Genomic DNA, 17298 nt, shown 5'->3' on the forward strand with positions numbered 1-17298 from the left:
CATCTTCTTTTTTTGAAGAAAATGGTTCAAATGGCTCTGAGCACTATGGGACTTAACATCTGAGGTCATCAGTCGCCTAGAACTTAGAACTACTTAAACCTAATTAACCTAAAGACATCACACACATCCATGCCCGAGGCAGGATTCGAACCTGCGACCGTAGCGGTCGCGCGGTTCCAGGCTGAAGCGCCTAGAACCGCTCGGCCACAAAGCCGGCGAAGAAAATTGTAATAGATTTTTAGAGTCAGCCTCATTGCAGGTTTTGCAAAAAACTTTTTTGGTAGATGCTTCATATTCTAGCCATGTATATTTGATCAACCAAGACTTCTGAAATGATCTTCCCTATCCGGATTGTCCGGGTTTCGGCTGTGAACGGTTGTCGCCTGAAGACGACGAAGCAATTGACGACACAATAATTGTTGGAGGTTGACTTGCAGTATCATCAACTTCCAAGCGCGCATTTTTGGTAACGAATTTGTCCATTGCAAACTTAATTCACAATACACTAAGAGAATAAAGTAAACTAACAAAATATAGTCATAAAAAGTAGTCCACTAGACACTAAAGTCGTAACACTAAACATGTCTGCAGCATGCACTGAACGAAACTATCCACACTGAATTACTGCGACAGCAGGGTGGGCTTTATATAGGAGCGGTGTCCTAATATCTTGAAGTATCAAGGCGACGCGAGGTGGAGGGTTCCAGGAGCTTTCGCTCCAGTCCTTTGGATGTCGCCGCGGCTGCAGCACTGGCCTGCCGGTGCCGGACTTTACCCCAGGGTTCGCGCACCGGGACAAATTCTAAGTGTGCCCGCAGCACAGTAACACTGTCATGATTCACACCACTCGTTTTCAGTTAACCTGCTTACTACCATAATAATTATTTGTTTTAACTCATTATGAATGTATTCTAAAAGGTAACTATCGTCAAACAAGGAAAAAAAAATTTCCAACACAATTTTGTGATTTTACAAAGCATAATATAACCAATAATTTTCTTAAATTATTGGGGGGGGGGTCCACCCCCCCTTCCCAAACGAATTTTTGAGGGGGCTCAGGCCCCCTCAGGCCCCAAGGAGTCGGCATCTGTGTGGGGGTAAGAACCATCTATCATGGGGTGGGATGGGTGTGAAAAAGCAGTGTAACCAATCACGCGAGAATACCCATACTTCAGTCGTCCAGTATTTGAGAATGAGAGCATATAGATGCTTGCAACAAACTTTACGCATAATTTCAAACGTTTACGAAACTTTTTCTCACTGACTATCGCCACTAAATGGTGAAAAGAAAAAAGTTTATTGCTTTTCGCTGTTTATTGATTTTCTCTGTTCATGCAGCAAAACTGTCGAATGAAGCATGACGTTTTAATTTGTTACATGCCTACCATTAACTGTATTTGTGACACATTTTTGCAGACAATATTCACCTATAGCACTGAATGTACTAGAAAAATTTCATCTTTGTACTACAATTAGTCCAGGAGATATGACGTCATCAACACTGAGATGTGTGAGAAACTATCACATCATGTATGACGTTTTAATTTATTACTTCTTTACTACTGACTCTATTCGCAAGTCCGAGACCGCGCTGCTGCTTCGGTCGCAGGTTCGAATCCTGCCTCGGTCATGGATGTGTGTGATGTCCTTAGGTTAGTTAGGTTTAAGTAGTTCTAAGTCTAGGGGACTGATGACGTAGGATGTTAAGTCCCGTAGAGCTTGAAGCCATTTGAACCATTTGAACTCTATTCACAGCACATTTCGCAGACAACAGGCACATATACCACTGGATGTGCCTGCGCAATTACAAGTTTGGAAAGCGCATAGTTCTCGAGATATGATGTCATAACACTGAACTGCGTGAAAATGAAACTACAGGACGACATTCGCTAGACATAGACGTGAAACATGTGAACAAATACCCGTAAAATATGTGTGTGAAATATACAGGGTGTACATAAAGTCTGGGAACACTTTCAATTATTTATTGCACAAGAACTAAACATTGTAGAGATGTCATACATACTGCATTTTGAAGAGAAACTCTGACAGTTTTTTTTACAAACATTCGATATGTGAACCATGAGTGATCCGGCAGACGTCAACACGGTAATCGAATTCTTGCCATACTCGTCCCAGCATGGCATCATCGACTGTGGCAGTTGCTTCCCTTATTCTTTCCCAGGGCTCTGCTACGTAGAGGCGGTACATACACCAGATCTTTAATGTGTCCTCACAGAAAAAAGTCACGCGGAGTGAGATCTGGTGATCGGGGAGGCCATTTCATGAAACAGCTGTCCCCTTCTGTAGCACGGCCGATCCATCGATGCGTCAGCTCTGTGTTCAGGTACCCACGAACTTCACGATGAAAATGGGTGGAGCCCCATCCTGCTGAAAGACGAACGGAAAGTCCGATTGCATTTGAGGCATCAGCTATTGCTGCAACATGTCCAAGTAGGAATATTCAGTGACAGCGCTCTTGGCGAAGAATAATGGCCCGCACAGTTTTCGACGTGAGAAGGCACAAAAAACATTTACCTTTGGGGAATCACGCTCAAATTCAATGCATTTGTGTGGATGCTTTGTACCCCAGATTCGACAATAATGCCTGTTCACTTTCCAAATGGTTCAAATGGCTCTGAGCACTATGGGAATTAACATCTGAGGTCATCAGTCCCCTATAACTTAGAACTACTTAAACCTAACTAACCTAAGGACAGCACACACATCCATGCCCGAGGCAGGATTCGAACGTGCGACCGTAGCGGTCGTTCGGTTCCAGACTGAAGCGCCTAGAACCGCTCGGCCACCTCGGCCGGCCCTGTTCACTTTTTAGTGTGAAACGTGGCTTCGTCACTAAAAATTAAGCGATCAACAATGCCATCCCCATCCTAATTCAATTACTGCAACTGCACGAACAAAACTCAAAACGCTTGTCTTTGTCGTCGTCAGTGAGCTTCTACACTGGCTCCAATTTGAATGGTTTCATAGACAGCTTATGTAGCAGAACTTCCCACACTGTCATTGTAGCCATTTCGTGTTCACAGGATGCACACCTCCCCGATTTCTTTGGACTCCTTATCAATGTCTCTCGTACGTGCTCCACATTCACTTCACTCACACTGGGAAGTACGCTTCTCTTTGCTGGGCACAAGCAAACTGTCGTAACGAATTTGTTGTGCCAGTGGTAAATGGCCTTCCTTGTTGGCGGTTTCTTACCGTACTTGGTTCTAAACATCTGTTGAACAGCTGTAGCACACTTGTTTTTGTCGAACTTCAATGGTTCAAATGGCTCTGAGCACTATGGGACTTAACAGCTGAGGTCATCAGTTCCCTAGAACTTAGAACTACTTAAACCTAACTAACCTAAGGACATCACACACATCCATGCCCGAGGCAGGATTCGAAAATGCGACCGTAGCGGTCGCGCGGTTCCAGACTGAAGCGCCTAGAACCGCTCGGCCACACCGGCCGGCTTTTGTCGAACTCTCAAACACAGAAAGCTCGCTCCGTTCCTGAACTCGCCATGTTTGCGACTAGCGCTGACTATCGGCAAATTAACAAACTACGCAGTGGCGGTATACACGAAAAAAACTTGCAGGGTTTCTCTACAAAATGACATATGTATGATATCAGTACAATGTTTGGTTCTTGTACAATAAATAATTGAAAGTGTTCCCGCACTTTATGTACACCCTGTATTTGACATGAGAGTGTGGAGGGAAAAGCCATGGGTAAAAAGCTTAACCTAAACCTCTGGAACTATTTCATTCAAATTTGGTACACATATTAATTACAATCTGTTAAGAAATACCGTTGGTTTAAGAACCACCAGCCTCCTATTGGGGTGAGCGTGGTATCGTGTATGAAGAGGAGATGGACAGAGGGAGAGGAGAGGAGATGGGCAGAAAGAAGGAAAGAGGAGGAGCTAATTGGGGAGAGGGGGAAGAGGAGATGCACAGAGAGAGGGGTGAGAGAAGATGGATGGAGAGAGGGGGGAGGAGAAGACTGATAAAGAGAGGGGGAGGACGAAATGGAATTGGAGGGAGGGGGAGAAGATGGGCAGAAGGGGGAGGAGCAGATTGACAGAGAAAGGTAGGAGGAAGAGATGGACAGAGAGAGAGGCAGAAGAAGATAGACAGAGAGTGGGCGAGGTGGAGGTGGACACAGAGAGGAGGTGGTGGAGATGGACAGAGAGAGGGGGAAGAACGAGATGGACTAGTAGAAGACTGGAATAAAGTCGTACCATGTATTCATCTAGTATCAATTAGGATATCTTCAACTGAAATGAATAGATATCACCAAAATCTTAGAAGTACAAGGCTATATTGAAGTCAACAGAGGATGGGAAGAATAATATCAGAGATGTTATCACAGGAAGAAGAGGACAGCGTCATGGATCCATATGATGTTATAATAAGACACATAAGAGATCACATGTGACGAAGGTCGCGACCCGCAGCCGCTTCCTCTGAGTCTCAGTCGGGAGACGATCACGTTTTACAGCCGCAGACATCCTCCAGGATGCCGATCCAGTCCTGGAACTTGAAGAGACAACCAATCACTTAGATATTCCAGAAGCCCAGGACAGTCCGCAAACCATACGGCGAAAATTTCCGTTATTTATTTTCGTATGTAGCAGTTGTAGAAAATAGTTGTAGACATTTAGATGGACCTGAAAGACCCTTTGGTGGCTGAGTCCTGCCAGGAATCTATATTGGTACAGGTGGTGTAGTGAACATTTACGGACTTGCAAGACTCGACGCAAGGGGCAGCCACTGGCCTCACAGAGTTGAAACTAGACGTAGAAGAGCTGCAGGTTTTAGATTGTTATCATGTTATATCATTACTTGTTGCTTTATTTCCTAAATTCATTTCAGTATATGCTATTTTATACATTACCTTTATAATTTGTAATTGAGTTCTTTTGTAAAATGGCAAAATTAATATATGTATAGTTACCACCTGCTGTATTTCCTAATGATCAAGTCATTGTAGTGAAAAAAGTTCATCAATCATAGTGGCTGAAGAGTGTTGCTGTGCCTGTCTCTTGGCAACCCACGACCAGATGTTTCCAGTAGATGAGAGGTCTGAAGAACGTGCTGACCAGGGCAACTGTCGAACACACTCTGTATCAACAACGAGGGCAAAACATGGTCTTGCGTTATCTATATCTACATCTACATCACTGTCCTGCAATTCACACTTAAGTGCCTCGCAGAGGGTTATACCAGCCTCCTTCAGACTATTTCTGTACCGTTCCACTCTAAAATAGCGCATGGGAAAAATGAAGACTTGAATCTTTCGTTAAGAGTTCCGATTTCCCTCATTGTATTACGATTGTCACTTCTTCCTATGTAAGTTAGCGACAGTAAAATATTTTCACATTCAGAAGAGAAAGTTGGTGATCGAAATTTCGTGAAAAGAGCTGGCCGCCTGTTGCATCTTCTAAGTGTTCTCCCACTAAAACGCATTCTTTAGTTTGCCTTCCCTTCAACACTGTCTACATGATCGTTCCAATTTAAGTTTCTCATAGTTGTAATTCCTAGGTATTTAGACGAATTGGCAGCCTTCATCTTTGTATGATTTACCGTGTAACCTAAATTTAACGGATTTCTTTTCGTAGTCATGTGTATTCAGAGACAACAGATACTTTTCGCACCATACATATATCTTGTGTAAGTCATTTTGGAGGTTGGTTCTATCTTCTGATGAATTTACGAGACAGTAAATGACACCATCATCTGCAATCAATCTTATAGGGCTGCTCATATTGTCTCCTAAATCGTTTATGTAAACTAGGAACAGCAGAGGGCCTATAACACTTTCTTGGGGAACGCCGGATATCACTTCTGTTTTACTCGATGGTTTTCCGTCGATTACTACGTACTGTGACCTTTCTGACAGAAAATCACGAATCCATCAGCACAACTGAGACAATACGCTAATTTGTTTGGAAGCCGCTTGTGAATAACTCTGTAAAAGGCCTTCTGGAAATCTAGAAATATGGAATCATTCTGAGATACTCTCTGTCAATAGTACTCATTACTTCGTGCGAATAAAGAACTAGTTGTGTTTCACAAGAACGATATCTTCTGAATCAGTGCTGACTATTTGTAAAAGATCGTTACCTTTGAGGTGATTCATAATGTTCAGACACAGCATATACTTCAAAAGCCTACAGCAAACCGATGTCAGTGATCTGGGGTCTGTAATTCAGCGGATTACTTCTATTTACCTTCTCGAGTATTCGTGGGACATGTGCAGCTCTCCAGTCTTTTGATACGGATCTTTCGTCGAGCCAGCGGTTATACATTATTGTTAAATATGGAGCTATTGTATCGGCATACTCTGAAAGGCACCTCATTGTTATGCTGTCTGGGACTGGAAGACTTGCCTCTTTATTAAGCACTTTAAGGTGTTTTGCTATACCGAGGATATCTGATTCTAAGTTATCCATACTGACAATTGTTCTGAATTCGAGTTCTGGAACATTTACTTCGTCTTCTTTAGCTGTATTTAATAACTCCGCTTTAATGGCGCTGTCATCGGTAATATTACAATTGGTGTCGAGCAGTGAAGGCGTTGTTGTGTCTTGTAGCTGGTATACGTATTACCAGAATCTCTTTGGATTTTCTATCAGATTTGGGAGCAGAGTTTCGTTGTGTAAACTATTAAAAATATCTTGCATCGAGGTCGGTGCTAAGTTTCGAGCTTCAGTAAAATATCGTCAGTCTTGGAGATTTTGTGTTCCTTTAAATTTGGCATGCTTTTTTCTTGCTTCTACAACAGTACTCTGACCTGTTTTGTGTACCGTGGGGGATCAGTACCATCTCTTATTAGTTTATTCGGCACAAATCTCCCAATTGCCTCAGAAACTATTTCTTTGAATTCAACCCACATCTGGTCTACACTTATGTAGTTAGTTGGGAAGGAGTGCAGACTGTCCCTTAGAAAAGGGTCAAGTGAATTTTTATCTGATTTTTTGAATAGATACATTTTGCGATTACTTTTGCTGGATTTGGATTTTGCGGAGGTCAGTCTACCTACAACGACCTTTTGGTCACTAATCCCTGTGTCCGTCATGATGCCCCATATCTCCTCAGTGTTATTTGTTACTAAGAGGTCAAGTATGTCTTCGCAATCATTTATATTTCGAGTGAGCTCCTGAACTAATTGCTCAAAATAATTTTTAGAGGAAGCATTTAGCACAAATTCTGATGAAGTTTTATACCTACCACCGGCTTTGAACATGTATTTTCACCAGCATATCGAGGACAGGTTGTAGTTACAACCAACTGTAATTGTATAGCTGGGTTACCTATTTGAGATGATAGACAAGTTTTCTTTGAACTGTTCAGAAACTGAGTCACCTGAGACGGAGGGTCGGTAAGACGAATCACTTATTACTTTATTCCGGTTGTCAAGTATAACACCTACCCGTGCTAACTCAGAGGAACTATCTACTTCAATTTCGCTGCAAGACAAACTATTAGTAACAGCAACAAACACGACGCCGCCAACTATATTTAATCTATCAGTTCTCAACACCCTTAAGTCCTTTGTAAAAATTGCGGTACCTATAACGATTTGAACTTCAGTGCTTTCTATTAGAGCCTGGACCTCTGGCCCTTTCCCAGTACAACTAGAACAGTTTACAACTATAATATTGATAGTTGCTATGCTTACCCTCTTTCTGTGTTCGTCCCGCACTCTTTGAGACTGAAGCCCTTTCTGCAAATTTCCTGAGACCCTCTAACCTCAAAAACCGCCCAGTCCATTCCACATAGCCCCCACTACCGGTGTAGCCGCCTTCTGCGTGCTGTGGACACCTGAGTTACTAAGCGGAGCCCGAAACCCCACCATCCTATGGCGCAAGTCGAGACCTACACGGTCACAGGACCGTTATATGGTGCCGGCTGTGTTTTTAATTTTTGTAGCATGGAGTGACCCGATAGTAAACTAGTGATCCTAATCTGTATGTCTGGCTGTAAATGTGACATTAGTATCGTTAATGACTGATCCCTATTGTTACTTTAGCATTTCTACTGATGATTTGATGATTGTGATGTACTCGATAAGTGCAATGGCCACACTGTGGTTAATTAAAGTAGGAGGAATTTCTGCCCTGAAAACAAATAGAACAATTTCTTTAACCTAATGCAGCTAAGGGCAACGGCCTTGCCGCAGTGGATACACCGGTTCCCGTGAGATCACCAAAGTTAGGCGCTGTTGGGCGTGGCCAGCACTTGGATGGGTGACCATCCGGGCCGCCATGCGCTATTGCCATTTTTCGGGGTGCACTCAGCCTCGTGATGCCAATTGAGGAGCTACTCGACCGAATAGTAGCGGCTTCGGTCAAGAATACCATCATAACGACCGGGAGAGCGGTGTGCTGACCCCACGCCCCTCCTATCCGCATCCTCAACTGAGGATGTCGCGGCGGTCGGATGGTCCCGGTAGGCCACTCGTGGCCTGAAGACGGAGTCCTTTTTCTTTTAATGCAGCTAAGACAAGTACTACAGTATGGCCTTAAGGAAACAAACACAATGTTTAGCCGTACCTCATATATTTCTTAGTCTAGTGCCTGATGCACTTGAAAATGACCTGGGAGGGGGCTTGAGGTAAAAGACAGAATTCAAACCTTTGGATTTACAAATATACGTACATAAACATATATAAAGGCAATTTGAATTGCATAACAAGCAATGTTCTTAAATGCTACTGCCCTTACGAAATGAAGACTTGACTATAACTTAGCAGACAAACAGTGATCACATGAGGGGGGGGGGGGGGGCGGGGGGAGAGTCGTGCCTCTATGTGAACAGCGGAAAGGATTTTATAAGCTTCTGTGGGGGATCCAACGTGCTGCAACAGAAACAAGCGTTGCTGAGGGTGAAGAACAATAGAAAGAGTTGTTATTAATTATTCACAGAGATTCGAGGGGCTGATAAACTTAGCCGTGCGCTGGACAAGAGCGGAGCGAGAGAAAAATGGATATTAGTTATAGTTATTAATGCAAGATAACGAACGTACAGGTGAACCTAAAACAGGATGGTGTACAGAATTAAGCTTACAACACATGTGGCAAAGATTTCAGCAATTGGGAAAGATTTTAGTATAAAGAATTATGACAACGAACAAGCTCTGATCGCGACCTAAGTAACAGTACGCCAGCAAGCAGTTACAGAGCGTCTCACCGTCATTGCCTCGTGCTACAGCTGTGCACCATATCCCCACCCGCCAACAGCATCTCGAACACGTTCAGACTGTCGTTCGTCCGGTCTTCAACTGCCTCCAGTTCGCTCCTCGACACCCCTGTAGAGGACGCTCTATTTGGCGCACATTCCGGCCAATCAAAGGCCTAACTTCCGGACGCAGCACGACGGCCCAATCTGCTCGTGTCAAAAGCGCACCTTACGGGATCCCTTGTTCACCCGTATTAATCGACAGATGTTCTCGGAACATCTGGAAGCTTCTACAGCCAACTTCCAGCAACCAATGGAAACACTCACCCACAAATTCGGCGGGAAAGATCTTTCCAGCTATGCTCTCCAAGTCACGTACTCCAAGACAGAGAGGGCTGGGGTTCTCTGCCACATTTCTCTCCTTGTTCTTCAATTCTCCTCCCTACTAGTGTTCTATGCATTCCAGCGAATCAGCCCCCCGTTCTTAATCTCGAACAGAATATAAAATGCCGCATAGCCCACTGCCAAACTAAATGAATGGATTTCTTACAAGACAGTGAGTGTTCATGAAATAGAGACTGCTGAACATTAAGGAAAAGTTAAGATTAAATAAAACACATACCCCACAGATGACTTGCTCTAGACATTGGTCCAAGTAGAAGATGGCATATAAAAATGATGAAATACCTTACGTAGTTGATAGGATGTACTCTAATGAAAGATGCACTCAAATAAATATACGTCTTTCACCAAATGAGACTCTCCATTCAGCTTGGTACGAGAGGTCTGCAATTGGCCCTGTCGACGATGCTGCAGATGGCGAGCACTGCTTTCATCTCGCATGTAAGACTGGCCATCTTTATCACTTAAGCTAGATGACCGAAACCAGACTGAATCTTTTCTGATCCAACAAGACACACATCGTTTGTACCGATATGAGCAATAGCTCCAGTCAGCTGCACCCTGTGCTCTTTCCACATCTGGAATGACTCCTCCCAGTACACAAACAGAGTGCATACTCGATGTTTTCCCCTCCTTGGCAACCATATCCGTAAGAGGCCCCATTACACATCTGACATTGGAGCCCCCAACTACCAGAAAACCCGCCGTCTATGAATGCCCAGATCTTTCGGGCTGACTGCATCTGCCTAAGGATCTTGGTTTCCCACAGACAGCGCCCGGAATCTGTTTGTCAGACGAACCCAGGAGGCCTTTGACCGACCCCCATAAAGTCTTTCACTGCCTGCCACGCCTTGAAACAACCTTCCACTCGATCATAGTTGAGGTGTCCTCCACCATTCTCAATGTGTGCAGTAAATGTGACAGTCACAGTAATGGACCGATTGGGGGACATGAGGGACATGCTGGATATATACTCTGCATCCCCACGTCCAGCCCCCCCACTGTGATGGCCATTGGCAATTGCTTCAAGCTTCATGTCCAAGGCCAGCACCACCTGGAGCTGTGGGCGAAGGGTCAGCAACTTGGCTCGCATCTTGTATGGTGGCAGATTAAATGAATGTCAATTTTGCACCTTACATGAGAGATTTTATACATCATAACAGGAAGGTGAGCATGTCAGCTGACATACTTAAGTGATAGAGCTGATCTGCCTATTAAAATGTACAGCATGCAATGCAATGTACACACTGAACCTAAATCCTACATCTCACTGACCAAGAGAAGAAAAAAGCTGCTGGAGGAAAAGTTTTAGTTTGGGAACAGATGCGAGTTGTGACGCACGGCCCGAGTACAACAGAGCACCGTTAAATCGACCCGTCGCGAGGGATAACGAATGCGCCAGCTGACTCATCGAGCAAAGGTAAGGAGAGAATCTTTAGAAAACTGCATTGGGGAATTTCCAGATGGATACAAACAGACCAGAGACACAGTAGATCACGTGAACTGTGCGAGGTACGCTCGTGATGTACACGTGTAACTTTTAGGCATTGGGAGTGGGCACAAAATGTTCGATTGGCTGAAATGAACTAGGGAGAGTAAAGCGCCGAAATTTCGAAGCAGTTTGATGTTATGCCCTTTGCAATTGGCAGAGATAGTTTCCACAAGATGAAAGGAACGCTTCTATTGGTTAGAAAAGCTGTGACGTGAGCACAAAAGGACCTGGGGGGGGGATGGACAGTTTTGCTACAAGAGACAAAAAACCGAAAATTTCGGGGACTCTCCTCTGAACCAACGTCAAGTGCAGAACTGCGTGCATCAAGCTCTGTACGACGCACAGGAGGAATTTTGTGTGGACACTGCGTTCACTTTGGCTGACATTCAGCTAGACATTAGCTGTAGCGTCGTTGAGCTGCAACAGCGGAGAAACGAAACAGCCATGTAGTTAATTGTTCTTGCGAGAACTGAGAGGTCGCTGCTCCATCCATGCACGTGCATATCGCCATATTTCAAAACTAGGGATGAGTGCATGTCTTCTCGCTTAACGAGAAACATAGGACATTTTCTGCTGATAAAATCAGCAAAGATTTTGACTAGCTTTTATAGGACTTTTAGAGGACCAGAGCAGCCATGCAGCTGACAGCTCATCGCAGCTAAGGTAAATACTGCTAGCATAGGCATAAACTTGTTGGTTCACCAGCTTGCGTCCACTGTGAACTCCAGCAACCTTGAGTAATCTTTTGCTCAGCTAGTCACAAAAACTAACCATCCTCCATAGACCTGATTGTCATCCTAAACATTACTGAACTTGTCGTTCAAAATGGTTCAAATGGCTCTGAGCATTATGGGACTTAAAATCTGTGGTCATCAGTCCCCTAGAACTTAGAACTACTTAAACCTAAGGACATCACACACATCCATGCCCGAGGCAGGATTCGAACCTGGGACCGTAGCGGTCACGCGGTTCCGGACTGAAGCGCCTAGGACCGCATGGCCACACCTGCCGGCGACTTGTCGTAATATTGGTCAACTTCACGATGTAGTAGTAAGAATAATCTTGCAGTGCACCTTCTGGTCAAAATTTGATGTTGTTATGTTCAGTGTCGTGTTATTTCGATTAAACAGGACGTAATGCATTAGCTTGACAACTGTCCTAACATTGTTATGTTACAGCCTATGTAAATTCGTGTACTTCTTTGACAATAATCCTGCATTAAAAGCAATTTGTGTACAGCTAAACAGCATTGTGCTCTGTCATAGAATAAGCGCCCACTCCTTACCCCAGTCATTTATTCTATAGACGCTAACACACTCACAGGGTGTTTTTGCTGACGTCTGATATTAGATAAAAGGAGTGGGGTGCTACATAATGGCGACCCTGCCAGGATGTCAATTGTTTTGCCAGGACGGCAATTAGTCAATTTAGAAAGAGTAATTAAAATTTGGTTTTGTGAATTTTTTTTTTGTGACAAGGTTACTCACGGTATGTGTTTGCATAGTGGTCAGAATACTGTAAATGTGTGACCCACAGAGTAGAAAAAGTTTTATTAATGAGTAAAGAAAAGTTGGTGTTTGTGTAAAAGTAGCTTGTACATGATCTTGCTGGCGCACGCGAATTTATTCACAGCGTGTTGAGTTGGTTGGAATTTCCACAAACAGTGAACGGTGTTGTTAATGAACTGTTAATAATATAAGAAACTTTCTATCATACACTACTGGCCATTAAAATTGCTACACCGAGAAGAAATGCAGACGATAAACGGGTATTCATTGGCCAAATATATTACACTAGAACTGACATGTGATTACATTTTCACGCAATTTGGGTACATAGATCCTGAGAAATCAGTACCCAGAACAACCACCTCTCGCCGTAATAACGGCCTTGATACGCCTAGGCATTGAGTCAAACAGAGCTTGGATGGCGTGTACAGGTACAGCTGCCCATGCACCTTCAACACGATACCACAGTTCATCAAGAGTAGTGACTGGTGTATTGTGACGAGCCAGTTGCTCGGTCACCATTGACCAGACGTTTTCAATTGGTGAGAGATCTGGAGAATGTGCTGGCCAGGGCAGCAGTCGAACATTTTCTGTATCCAGAAACGCCCGTACAGGACCTACAGCATGCGGTCGTGCATTATCCTGCTGAAATGTAGGGTTTCGCAGGGATCGAATGAAGGGTAGAGCCACGGGTCGTAAAACATCTGAAATGTAACGTCCACTGTTCAAAGTGCCGTCAATGCGAACAAGACGTGACCGAGATGTGTAACCAATAGCACCCCATACCATCACGCCGGGTGATACGCCAGTATGGCGATGACGAATACACGCTTCCAAAGTGCGTTCACCGCGATGTCGCCAAACACGGATGCGACCATCATGATGCTGTACACAGAACCTGTATTCATCCGAAAAAATGACGTTTTGCCATTCGTGCACCCAGGTTCGTCGTTGAGTACACCATCACAGGCGCTCCTGTCTGTGATGCAGCGTCAAGGGTAACTGCAGCCATGGTCTCCGAACTGGTAGCCCATGCTGCTGCAAATGTCGTCGAACTGTTCGTGCAGATGGTTGTTGTCTTGCAAACGTCCCCATCTGTTGACTCGGGGATCGAGACGTGGCTGCACGATTCGTTACAGCCATGCGGAGAAGATGCTTGTCATCTCGACTGCTAGTGATACGAGGCCGTTGGGATCCAGCACGGCGTTCCGTATTACCCTCCTGAACCCACCGATTCCATATTCTGCTAACAGTCATTGGATCTCGACCAACGCGAGCAGCAATGTCGCGATACGATAAATCGCAATCGTGTTAGGCTTCAATCCGACCTTTATCAAAGTCGGAAACGTGATGGTACGCATTTCTCCTCCTTACACGAGGCATTACAACAACGTTTCACCAGGCAATGCCGGTCAACTGCTGTTTGTGTATGAGAAATCGGTTGGAAACTTTCTTCATGTTAGCACGTTGTGGGTGTCGCCACCGGCGCCAACCTTGTGCGAATACTTTGGAAAGCTAATCATTTGCATATCACAGCATCTTGTTTCCGTCCATTAAATTTCGCGTCTGTAGCACGTCATCTTCGTGGTGTAGCAATTTTAATGGCCAGTAGTGTATTTTGGAGAAATGTCAGGTTATATAGCTTCACGTTGACTAGAGATGAGGCTCGCGCAAATCGAGAAAGACAGAGGTAAGTTAGACGGTCTGAGAGGGCGGAATGACGGAGATCATCGCATAAAGGACAAACTGAAGTTCTTGATAGGCTAGAAATTGACGTGCAAAAAAAGTATCGAGCGCAGGTCACGATACCGAACGAAGGGATAGTGCAGAGGGAATGGGTTGCAGTTCCGCGATTGGTGTCGCAGTCTGAGACCGCACTAAACCTAACAGATGACGGATCTAGTGGGTCAGAAGAAGAATCGGAGGACGAATAACTTCGGTACGTTGAACCAAATGTTGTAATTCTGAACCAAACGGGACAGTTTCCTACGGAAAGAATGTGTGTAAGTGCGTCAGCACTATTCACAGAAGTCAGTGAGACGTCAAGTGAAAGACGCGAACGGCAAAATTTACACCAAATGGTGACATGTGTCAATGGCGAAGAGTCTGATAGTGTGTTCGCAATATTGAAGCAACTCACTATTGTTGTCAAGCGAACAAGTGAAACGATGAGAGCAGAGTTAGCAGATTTAAAAACAGAAACAAATGCAGGGTTAGCAGACTTAAAAACAGAAACAAATGCAGGGTTAGCAGACTTAAAAACAGTAACAAATGCAGGGTTATCGGCCAAGAATGTTGCTTCAAATGGTCTCAAATTTGAAACCAATGCTGGGTTCGAAAAAGTCCGCAAAAATCAGAAAATGTTGCGAACTGAAGTTAATGAACAGTTTACTGAAATCCGGAAAGAGGCGAGAGACTCGCGCAAACTAATTCAATCGCTTATGGCTGATCAGAAAAAGATGGGTACTGACATTGACCAGGTGCTGGATGCAGTATCAACCAAAGAGTTGATAATTTAGCACGCAAGGCGTCTGGTAAGGCGCAACAAATCTTGGACGAACTCAATGTCAGAAAACGTTTCACGCGAGCCGCATTAAAAAGATTCGATACACGCATTGTAAACATCGTCACGAAGAATCAGCAGCAGTATGAACAGCTTCATACAGAGATGAAGCAGTGTATTGTGAACCGTACGGAAAGCTTTAGTGAGGTGACGGAATCATTAGTATCATAGTGGTGGAAAAAATCCAGAGGTAACCAAGTCAATTATGCGATCTTCCGTGGCAGTCGCGGAAACACAAAAAAGTCATGAGATTCCACTTGTAGGTCCACAGGATGTTGCGTCAGTATTTTCCGATCCGAAACAGAAGCAAATGGGAGGAGTACAGTTGAGACAGGTGAGCGAAGCAGGTAATGTGCGTTCACAGCAGACAATGGTGCGAGAAGCGGTAACTGCGCGCATACCAACAGAGCGGCAGCCGACCACCCGATCAATTTACGAGCTACAGTACAACAGGTCATATACGGCAGGTCAATATGAAGCAGACACAAAGACAAAACACTGATCCTGTAACGGGAAATTTAAACGTATCTTTCAGTCCGATACACGAGGAACGATACGGTTTAGATAACTTCACACCACTGCGTAGATGCGATGCTAAATGGGACTCAAATATGTCATCTCAGATTCCAAATGTGGTAGGACGAATAAAGGAAAACATGACGCATTTGAAGGGAACGAAAAATGTTGCTAACATACAAACGCCATATGGTGCAATAGAAAAATTTGACAATGATCACTTTTTGACAGTCAGAAAATTCCAATATTACAAAGAAAGCGGGAAAGGCTTACACCCCCGCACGTTTATAAATCAATTCCAGATCGGTTTGCCAGAGCATTGGCCACTTAGCTATAAACTTGACTTCAATTGTGGTCATATGGAAGGCGCAATAGCGGAAACCATGCAAAGAGTATCTGCAAACCGTCAGTCGTATGAACAATTTAAGTCTGCATTCTTGAAGCGATACTGGTACAGGAAAACCCAAAATAGGACGAAATATGAATTGTTACAGAAGGAGTCATTTGAAAATTCGGGAGAAAAGAAGCCAGTTAGATTGTTTGAAGAACTGACGAAAAAGATTCAGTGTTTAGAAAATCCATACAGTGATGGGGAACTGATACATATGTGCACAATGAAGTTACCCTTGCGTTATCAGCAATCGTTGGTTGGCAGAGCAGGAGATAATATACAGGGATTTAAAGGGATGTTAAGAGAACCTGACTTCATCTTCAGTGAAGATGATGCGAAGAAACAACGTACAGTGAGAGAAACCGATGGTAGGGGGTATAACAGCAACCGATTGGCCTTTAGTAATGCTTACAATGGCAATAATAATGTTGGGAAAGGTAACCATTTTGGGAAGAATAGTAATCGGTTGGTTGGTTGGTTGTTTTGGGGAAGGAGACCAGACAGCGAGGTCATCGGTCTCATCGGATTAGGGAAGGACGGGGAAGGAAGTCGGCCGTGCCCTTTGAAAGGAACCATCCGGGCATTTGCCTGGAGCGATTTAGGGAAATCACGGAAAACCTAAATCAAGATGGCCGGACGCGGGATTGAACCGTCGTCCACCCGAATGCGAGTCCAGTGTCTAACCACTGTAGTAATCGCCCATGGGATAATAATAGCTATGGTTTTGGCAACTCACAGAGGTCAAACAATAACTATGGTTTTGGTGAGCTGCGGAATTGCAATAATGGCTTTGGTCCCCGAAACTATGGTGGTAGCTATAATTCGCGATATGATCACCGTTCAAACGAAGCAGGAAGGTTTAGAAGTTTTCCACCACAAAGCCCAAGTTATTCAGGTGGAAATGGAATGCCTAGAACGCAGAAAGGTTGGGAGAATCAGACTTCAGCAGGAGAACACACGCGAAATGAACCGGTACAGACAGTCGAATTGAGGCCACCTAGGGGGGGGGGGGGGTAAAAGAATTGACGAGATGAACGGTACGAAGACCGGTCACATGTGATTCAATCGCCAAATGAAGTTGATTTTATAATTAAACATGTAAATAGACTTAGCTTTGATCGGCAAGATTTTGAAGTAGGTTTAACGGGTGATCAGATACAAACACCTCCATGCTGAGAGACAATTAACTGGGAATCGACCGATGATGGGGAGCAAGAGTTCTTAACAGTTAATATAGA

General features: G+C 44.2%; 1 pseudogene; it reads left to right on the plus strand.

The window, feature by feature from the left end:
* The first annotated feature begins 8171 nt into the window (after positions 1–8171).
* Positions 8172–8289, plus strand: LOC124723287 (annotated as a pseudogene).
* Positions 8290–17298: the final 9009 nt, after the last annotated feature.

Source organism: Schistocerca piceifrons, chromosome X, assembly GCF_021461385.2.
Source record: "Schistocerca piceifrons isolate TAMUIC-IGC-003096 chromosome X, iqSchPice1.1, whole genome shotgun sequence".
NCBI classification, from domain to species: Eukaryota; Metazoa; Arthropoda; class Insecta; order Orthoptera; family Acrididae; genus Schistocerca; species Schistocerca piceifrons.